General features: G+C 47.7%; 1 protein-coding gene and 1 long non-coding RNA gene across 3 annotated transcripts in view; one reads left to right on the top strand and one right to left on the bottom strand.

Moving 5' to 3' along the window:
• The window catches only part of LOC139273495 (zinc finger protein 530-like), a 167,308-nt gene that overhangs the window by 14,295 nt on the left and 142,961 nt on the right, over positions 1-10,052 (top strand). The gene's annotated exons all lie outside the window — the stretch shown is intronic.
• On the bottom strand, positions 3,010-4,822 carry LOC139273563 (uncharacterized). Its single transcript, XR_011595205.1, has 2 exons — positions 4,773-4,822; positions 3,010-3,519 (listed from the first exon to the last, which is right to left on the bottom strand). It is a non-coding gene; the product is annotated as an uncharacterized lncRNA (long non-coding RNA).

The raw sequence follows: 10,052 nt of genomic DNA, 5'->3' as shown, positions 1-10,052 counted from the left end.
GCAGCGTTTTGGATTCTGCTGTTTTTGCTGCTGTTAACCACATCCTGGACTGAATCATGTTCACTATGGAAATCATGCTTTATTTCTGCTGATATTAATAACCCCTATAACTGGGCTTGAGTTTAATATTCTGGATAAATATTAAATAAATCAGCTTTTTTTCAAACACAGTGTGTTGAATATTTGATTTCTCCATGATAAGAGACTAATTGATGTTCTGTTACCCACTGTTCCATTTTTGGGCCTTTTCTTACTCTAGATTATTTCAGTTCTCATCTAGTTCTCATTCTACCACATCAAATCCCAAGCTTGTTGTGGGTGTGATGTAGTGTCTCACTTTACACTTCTCTGAAGTTCTGTTGACCCATCCTTTATAGACCTATCTTGCATAAGATTTTAAATCTGTTATTTTCTGTACCATTTAACCCTTTTTGGATCTGATTTTTTTTTAAACTCCTCCACACATATTGCATGTGAGACCCTTTGAAATGTTCTGATCTTTGTAACTCTCATTGCTGATCTCGTTGATTGAATCTCTTGTTGCTAACATACCTTGCACTATTTCTTTAATCAAGATCATTGTTTCAAATACTTCCTTTATCAGTTCATTAGATCCTCCATTGACCCATGTCAATAAACTTTGGTTCAGGCTGGGGTTTGGGTGTAGGTTTAGGGTTAGTGGTTGGGGCTATTTGTGGATAGTCAATACGATGTTCGGTTTACGAGTTAGTGATTAAGGTTAGAAACCACAATTGACAACACCGTGTTACTAGACGCGTCGATTTTAATTTCATTTTTTTTTAAACCTCACGCAGACAAGTCACAAAACAGCCTCATGAATTGTTCATTCCAGGAACCTTCTTTCTGACCGAGTCCACTTTCCTCCAATTCTTTCACATCTCGACATTTCCGACAGAAAAAAACATCAGGGACATTCGACTTCGGGATTTTGGGACAAGAACAGTCAGATCCAGATGTTGCGCTGGTTACATCCAATTATTGGCCTGTCTGAAAAGGGCTTCTGACAATAACCTGTCACCAGGCCCCACCAGTCCCCGTCTAATTCCACCGTCACAACTTCGTCCATTACCCACCTTCCGCCCTCACTACAGCTGGATTCACAACCACAACCATTCCCCATACTGAGGCTCTCCCATTCCCATTTTGTAGTCTGTGTAAGTGGTCCCTGGATTTGGTGTCTCTGTGTAAGTGGTCCCTGGATTTGGTGTCTCAGTGTAAGTGGTCCCTGGATTTGGTGTCTCACTGTAAGTGGTCCTGGATTTGGTGTCTGTGTAAGTGGTCCCTGGATTTGGTGTCTCAGTGTAAGTGGTCCCTGGATTTGGTGTCTGTGTAAGTGGTCCCTGGATTTAGTGTCTCAGTTAAGTGGTCCTCGATTTGGTGTCTCAGTTAAGTGGTCCTCGATTTGGTGTCTCAGTGTAAGTGGTCCTCGATTTGGTGTCTCAGTGTAAGTGGTCCTCGATTTGGTGTCTCAGTTAAGTGGTCCTCGATTTGGTGTCTCAGTGTAAGTGGTCCCTGGATTTGGTGTCTCAGTGTAAGTGGTCCCTGGATTTTGTGTCTCAATGTAAGTGGTCCCTGGATGTTGTGTCTCAGTGTAAGTGGTCCTAGACAGACTAGAAGGAATCTTTCCCCCAGCCACAATGACGTCACACAGATTGACCATAGGGTTTAAATCTCTGGCGGGTTTGTGATTCAACAGCACTTCTTCACTGGGACTGAGGCAAACCCACAGCCCAGCAAAGCGTTTAGCACAGAATGATCCCACACAAATCTATTCCCCACTAACACTGTCCACATTCATTCACCAGAAACAGCCCAGTGCCCGCGGGTAACTGCACTCAACGTCTGACTTCAGTTAAACACACAATTCAAAACACTGTAAAGAGTAAACAAACCTCATTATAGTTAGCAGAATCTATTCGTGGTCAGTGTACCCCCTCACCCCAGAATAGTCCAGATAAATGGGTCATTTTCAGATGGGCAAATTGTAACTCGTGGAGTGCCACAGGGATCACTGCTGGGAGCTCAACTATTTACACTTTATATTAATGACTTGAATGAAGGGACCGTGTGTAATGTAGCCAAATTTGACGATGATACAAAGACAGGTGGGAAAGCAAGTTGTGAAGAGGACACAAGGAATCTGCAAAGGGATATAGATAGGTTAAGTGAGTGGGCAAAAATTTGGCAGCTGGGGTATAATGTGGGAAAATGTGAAGTTATCCACTTTGGTCGGAAGAATAAAAATTATTATTTTAATGGAGACTACAAAATGCAGCGGTACAGAGGGATCTGGAGGTCCTTCTACATGAAACACAAAAAGCTCACCTGCAGATACAGCAATTAATTCGGAAGGCAAATGGAATGTTCACCTTTATTGCAAGGGGATGGAGTATAAAAGCACGGAAGTCCTGCTACAACTGTATAGGGCATTGGTGAGACCACACCTGCAGTACTGTGTACGGTTTTGGTCTCCTTATTTAAGGAGGGATATACTTGCATTGGAGGCAATTCAGACAAGGTTCACTAGGTTAATTCCCGAGATGAAGGGATTGTCTTATGATGAAATGTTGGGCAGGTTGGGTTTATACTCATTGAAGATTAGAAGAATGAGAGGTGATCTTATTGAACCATATAAGATTCTGAGGGGGCTTCACAAAATGTTTTCCCTCGTAGGGAATCTAGAACTAAGGGGCATAGTTTCAGAGTAAGGGGTCGGATATTTGAAACAGAGATGGGGAGGAATTTCTTCTCTGAGGGTCTTGAATCTTTGGAATTCTCTGCCCCAGAGAACTGTGGAGGCTGGGTCATTGAATATATTTAAGATTGAGATAGACATATTTCTGAACGATAGAGGAATCAAGGGTTATGAGGAGCAGGCAGGAAAGTGGAGTGCCCACAGTCAGAACATTTAAAAGGTCTCTCATCAGTGTGATCAAGTTGGTCTGTAGTGAGTTGGGATGAACAAGTGAATCTCTTCCCACACACGGAGCAGGTAAATGGTCTTTATTGCGAGCTCGCTGGCATGTCAGCATGCTAGACAATTGAATCACATTCAACATAAGGGCAGTTGAACAGCCTCTCCCTAGTTTTCAGCGTTTTGTTAATTGAATCCCTTCCCACGGTCCCCACATTTCCACGGTTTCTCCGTGGTGCGGGTGTCCTTGTGTCTCAGGTTGGACGATCAGTTGAAGCCTCGTCCACACACACAACACGTGTACAGTTTCTCCCGCTGTAAATGGTGCGCTGTTTTTCAGGCTGTGTAACTGGTAAAAGCTCCTTCCACAGTCAGTGCACTGGAACACTCTCACTCGGGTATGTGTGTCTCGGTGCTTTTCCAGTCACACTGATCTTTGAAATCTTTTCCCACAGACAACCATTTATTCTTCCACATGCAAAGTCTGATGATAGTCAGGTCTTGATGAATCGAGTGACTCGGTCAGAACATGAGGTGATGTTTGGTTTGTGTTTCTCGTTTGCAAATCATCCCGTTCTGATTCTCTGTAAAGGGAGTTTACAAAATACATCACTGTAATTATTGATAGAAATTCAGAACAGATAATTTTAGTTTCTATAGAACATTTTTTACTCTCTTGTTCCCCCAAAGCTGTAAATCCCCATCCCACACACTCTCCCTCCTCCCTGTGCTAAACTCCACACCCATCGCACCATCTCCATCATTTTATCCTCCGCTCCCAGTTTTCTCCCTCCCTCTACTCTGGCTGGGTTCAGCTCTACAGCCCCTGTGTGCAGAATGAGAATAAAAGCAATGAACTGATGATTTTCTCTCCTGGACACTGGGCTTATTTTGATGGACCAATAGGGTGATACTGTGTTGCCCCAGGGTCACCAGACAAGAATCAGAACAAGGCTTCCTTTCAGGGGCCACTAATATGGGGAGAAACATGTCGTCCAATCAAAGTGACAGAGACCCTGAAGCCCCGCCCACTCTTTGTTCCTGCCCAAAGTACTGCGCAGTCGCAGTGAGCCTCGCCCTGTCCAAGCTGGCGGCCTGTGAGCCCGCTCCCCCGGGCGGTCACTCACAGGGCCCGTCACCGGGGGGCAAACACGGGGCCTGTGGGCTCTTATTTGGCACCTCAGGCCCACACCAGGTGTTTATAAAGCTTCTAAACCCACCCACAGGACCAATCCATCCCCTGCACCCGCAATCTGATAATTTTTATCCCAAGTAATATCGATACTATCTTGTTTACTGCTACATTGGCAGAATCCTCTTCTGTAGTGAAGACAGAAGCAATGTACTCATTTAAAACCTCAACCATGCCCTCTGCCTCCACACGAATATCTTCTTTTTAATCCCTAACCAGCCCTTGATTAAGGGGATAGATCAGACAGCGGTTCTGAAACAAACACTGCGGCCCGATAAGCCAATCGGCTATTTATGCAGAATGTTAAACCCCAGCCTGGAACAGCAGTTTACAAAAGCCCTGACTGTGAGTCCAGGATAGAGACTCTCAACATTCTCTCCTCCTGGTTCCTGGCCCAGGGAAAGGCCGCGCATGCGCCCTGCTGCCCCCCCGGAGCCTGTCACCGGGAGAAAGCCCCGCAACTGCCGGGGACCCCGCTCGGGGAAAGGCCGGAGCCGCAGGTTCTTGTTCGGGGCCTGAGGCCAGCACCGGGTGTGTGTGAAGCGGATAATGCAGAGTGTTGTCTCTCGGGCCTGGGCCCACACTCGGTGTATGTGAAGCCCGTGGAGTTTATTAACCTGCTCCCTCCCTCCGCCCATCTCTCACCCGCTGTCGCCACTCCACCTCCCGCAGCCCGCACATGCTCAGCTCACACTGCCCGAGTGATTGACGGCAGCTCCCAACCAATGGGAAGAGCGGGGATGGGACTGGAGGACCGAGCGCGCGGGTGGTCCTCCAACCAATCGAAGTGTGTGAGGGGCGGAGCTTGGAGCTCCCAGTGGGCAGGGCTGAGCCGGATCTCCCTCACTGTCTGAGCATGCGCGGGCGGGGAAGACATTGTTGTTGCGCACAGATGGACGCGCATGCGCGGTACGTCTCGATGTGTCACACTGGCACCATACAGACCCGGAGCTTTCCTTTCATCATCATCATAGGCGGTCCCTTGAACCAGGATAACTTGCTTCCACACGAGGTCACAGATGTTTCAACGAAGGACCCGATGTTCCAGTCCTGAAATCCAATTGAGGGGGTGGAAGATGCCTGTGTGTGGATTAACGTGTGTTGAACGTTGCACACCAGCCACCACACGGGCTTGACAGAGCTAGGTCTTGGTCCAGTGGCAAAGGGTAATGATTGATGGATGTTTTTGTGACTGGAAGGATGTTTCCAGTGGGGTTTCGCAAGGCTCAGTACTGGGTCCCTTGCTTTTTGTGCTTTATATATCAACGATTTAGATTTGAATATAGGGAGTATGATTAAGAAGTTTGCGGACAACACTAAAATTGGCTGTGTGGTTATAATGAAGAGGAATGTCATGGGCTGCAGGAGGATATCAATCTACTGGTCAGGTGGGCAGAGCAGTGGCAAATGGAATTTAATTCAGAGAAGTGTGAGGTGATGTACTTTTGGAGGGCTAATAAGGAAACATAGAAACATAGAAAATAGGTGCAAGAGTAGGCCATTCGGCCCTTCTAGCCTGCACCGCCATTCAATGAGTTCATGGCTGAACATGCAACTTCAGTACCCCATTCCTGCTTTCTCGCCATACCCCTTGATCCCCCTAGTGGTAAGGACTTCATCCAACTCCTTTTTGAATATATTTAGTGAATTGGCCTCAACAACTTTCTGTGGTAGAGAATTCCACAGGTTCACCACTCTCTGGATGAAGAAATTCCTCCTCATCTCGGTCCTAAATGGCTTACCCCTTATCCTTAGACTGTGTCCCCTGGTTCTGGACTTCCCCAACATTGGGAACATTCTTCCTGCATCTAACCTGTCTAACCCCGTCAGAATTTTAAACGTTTCTATGAGGTCCCCTCTCATTCTTCTGAACTCCAGTGAATACAAGCCCAGTTGATCCAGTCTTTCTTGATAGGTCAATCCCACCATCCTGGGAATCAGTCTGGTGAACCTTCGCTGCACTCCCTCAATAGCAAGAATGTCCTTCCTCAGGTTAGGAGACCAAAACTGTATACAATACTGCAGGTGTGGCCTCACCAAGGCCCTGTACAACTGTAGCAACACCTCCCTGCCCCTGTACTCAAATCCCCTCGATATGAAGGCCAACATGCCATTTGCTTTCTTAACCGCCTGCTGTACCTGCATACCAACCTTCAATGACTGATGTACCATGACACCCAGGTCTCTTTGCACCTCCCCTTTTCCTAATCTGTCACCATTCAGATAATAGTCTGTCTCTCTGTTTTTACCACCAAAGTGGATAACCTCACATTTATCCACATTATACTTCATCTGCCATGCATTTGCCCACTCACCTAACCTATCCAAGTCACTCTGCAGCCTCATAGCATCCTCCTCGCAGCTCACACTGCCACCCAACTTAGTGTCATCCGCAAATTTGGAGATACTACATTTAATCCCCTCATCTAAATCATTAATGTACAGTGTAAACAGCTGGGGCCCCAGCACAGAACCTTGCGGTACCCCACTAGTCACCGCCTGCCATTCTGAAAAGTCCCCATTTACTCCTACTCTTTGCTTCCTGTCTGACAACCAGTTCTCAATCCATGTCAGTACACTACCCCCAATCCTATGTGCTTTAACTTTGCACATTAATCTCTTGTTTGGGAACTTGTCGAAAGCCTTCTGAAAGTCCAAATATACCACATCAACTGGTTCTCCCTTGTCCACTCTATTGGAAACATCATCAAAAATTTCCAGAAGATTTGTCAAGCATGATTTCCCTTTCACAAATCCATGCTGACTTGGACCTTTCATGTCACCTCTTTCCAAATGCACTGCTATGACATCCTTAATAATTGATTCCATCATTTTACCCACTACCGATGTCAGGCTGACCGGTCTATAATTCCCTGTTATTTCTCTCCCTCCTTTTTTAAAAAGTGGGGTTACATTGGCTACCCTCCACTCCATAGGAACTGATCCAGAGTCAATAGAATGTTGGAAAATGACTGTCAATGCATCCACTATTTCCAAGGCCACCTCCTTAAGTACCCTGGGATGCAGTCCATCAGGCCCTGGGGATTTATCGGCCTTCAATCCCATCAATTTCCCCAACACAATTTCCCGACTAATAAGGATTTCCCTCAGTTCCTCCTCCTTACTAGACCCTCTGACCTCTTTTCTATCCGGAAGGTTGTTTGTGTCCTCCTTAGTGAATACCGAACCAAAGTACTTGTTCAATTGGTCCGCCATTTCTTTGTTCCCCGTTATGACTTCCCCTGATTCTGACTGCAGGGTACCTATGTTTGTCTTTACTAACCTTTTTCTCTTTACATATCTATAGAAACTTTTGCAATCCGCCTTAATGTTCCCTGCAAGCTTCTTCTCGTACTCCATTTTCCCTGCCCTAATCAAACCCTTTGTCCTCCTCTGCTGAGTTCTAAATTTCTCCCAGTCCCCGGGTTCGCTGCTATTTCTGGCCAATTTGTATGCCACTTCCTTGGCTTTAATACTATCCCTGATTTCCCTTGATAGCCACGGTTGAGCCACCTTCCCTTTTTTATTTTTACGCCAGGCAGGAATGTACAATTGTTGTAGTTCATCCATGTGGTCTCTAAATGTCTGCCATTGCCCATCCACAGTCAACCCCTTAAGTATCATTCGCCAATCTATCCTAGCCAATTCACACCTCATACCTTCAAAGTTACCCTTCTTTAAGTTCTGGACCATGGTCTCTGAATTAACTGTTTCATTCTCCATCCTAATGCAGAATTCCACCATATTATGGTCACTCTTCCCCAAGGGGCCTCGCACAACGAGATTGCTAATTAATCGTCTCTCATTACACAACACCCAGTCTAAGATGGCCTCCCCCCTAGTTGGTTCCTCGACATATTGGTCTAAAAAACCATCCCTTATGTACTCCAGGAAATCCTCCTCCACCGTATTGCTTCCAGTTTGGTTAACCCAATCTATGTGCATATTAAAGTCACCCATTATAACTGCTGCACCTTTATTGCATGCACCCCTAATTTCATGTTTGATGCCCTCCCCAACATCACTACTACTGTTTGGAGGTCTGTACACAACTCCCACTAACATTTTTTGCCCTTTGGTGTTCTGCAGCTCTACCCATATAGATTCCACATCATCCATGCTAATGTCCTTCTGAACTATTGCCTTAATTTCCTCCTTAACCAGCAATGCTACCCCACCTCCTTTTCCTTTTATTCTATAAACAGGCTATAAACATTAAGCGGTAGGCCACTTAATAGTGTAGATGAACAAAGGGACCTTGGAGTGCTTGTCCACAGAACTCTTTTTTGGGGGAAACGAAAACAGTAAATCGTGGCCCCCCGATCTGGGGGACGCACCAGACATTTACAAGGTCCTTCTTTTTTGTTTTTTGTATTTTTTTTTGTTTCTTTGTTTTTTTTTAAAGTTTTTTTTTGGGCACTAAAATCATATATATTTTTCCCTACAAGTGCCCCCTACAAAAGGGGAGGGGACACTAAAAACACCGGCAATTAAAACAAATTAAACTTTAAAACATAAAGTCAAATTAAAATTTGGTTGCCGGGCGTGATGATGCACTCCAGTCCCTCCGGTGCCCACCTCTCGCGGAAGGCCGCGAGCGTACCGGTGGACACCGCGTGCTCCATCTCCAAGGACACCCTGGCGCGGATGTACACGCGGAAGAGAGGCAGGCAGTCAGGTTGAACGACCCTCTCGACCGCCCGCTGCCTGGACCGGCTGATGGCACCCTTGGCCGTGCCCAGAAGCAGTCCTACGAGGAGGCCCTCGGACCTACCCGCTCCCCTCCGCACAGGGTGGCCAAAGATCAGGAGTGTGGGACTGAAGTGCAGCCAAAATTTCAGGAGAAGCCCCTTTAAATAAGAAAACAGGGGCTGCAACCTCATGCATTCAATAAAAACATGGAACACGGACTCTTCCAGACCGCAGAAATTGCAGGCGGCCTGGGAGCCTGTGAACCGGCTTAAAAATTTATTGCACGGCACTGCTCCGTGCACCACCCTCCAGGCCAAGTCCCCGATAAATACTGGGAGGACTCCCGCGTAGAGTGCCCTTCATCGGGGACCCCCGCCTCCTCCGGACGGCAAGATGGTATGCCATGGCGTGTCCGGACAGCAGGCGAGGATTTCAAAGGTGAGAGTGTGCAGGAGCAGCCCGTACAGGAAACCCCTCCGCGCGGAACTGAAAGGCACGGAGGGGATTTCCTCGAGGCGGCTCAAGTTGTGAGGTGCCGGCTCCCGAGGGAGGTTCCGGGGTTTGGCGCCGATGAGGAATTCCGTCCGGACGGGGGTCAGTTCCGACGGGATCTCCCCACGTGCATGAGCCTCCTCGATGCACCTAATGGAGTCAGGGCCCAGAGCTGTTTTTAGCGACTCGATGGCATCGGCCGCGCGACGGACGTTGGCGGAATTTAGGCGCTGCGCCAGCGTGTCTGGCGCCATCCAGCCCGCTCCTCCGCCATCGAGCAGGTCCCTGACTCTGGTCACCTCACCAGCCACAGCCCTCTCGTCCGACCGCCACCTAAAACCTCGGTCGTGGAGGTACGGATTCCCGAGCAGCGGCTCCTGCAGGACAGCCGCCATTCCAGCCGGTGGAGAGCTGCGTTTGGTGGAGACTTTGTTCCAGACCCTGGTGAGTTCCTGGTAAAAGACAGGCAGCTCCTGGAAGGCGGTCCTGATGTCCCCCAAGCTCACAAACAGGAGCTGCGTGTCGTAGTTGAGACCGTGCTGCTGGCGGAAGAAATACGTCGCCAGAGCACGCCACCTAGGAGGGGGCTCAACGTAAAGGTATCTCTGCAGGGTCTGAAGATGGAATATCGCGAGCTGGGTGCTGACGCACACCAACGACTAACCGCCCTCCCCAAGCGGGAGACTCAAGACGGTGGCAGAGACCCAGTGCTTCCTGTTGTTCCAGAAGAAGTCCACCAGC

The sequence above is a fragment of the Pristiophorus japonicus genome, chromosome 9 (genome assembly GCF_044704955.1).
Source record: "Pristiophorus japonicus isolate sPriJap1 chromosome 9, sPriJap1.hap1, whole genome shotgun sequence".
Taxonomy (NCBI): domain Eukaryota; kingdom Metazoa; phylum Chordata; class Chondrichthyes; family Pristiophoridae; genus Pristiophorus; species Pristiophorus japonicus.
Note: the sequence above shows the minus strand (reverse complement) of the source record. Positions and strands in the feature narration are given on the sequence as shown.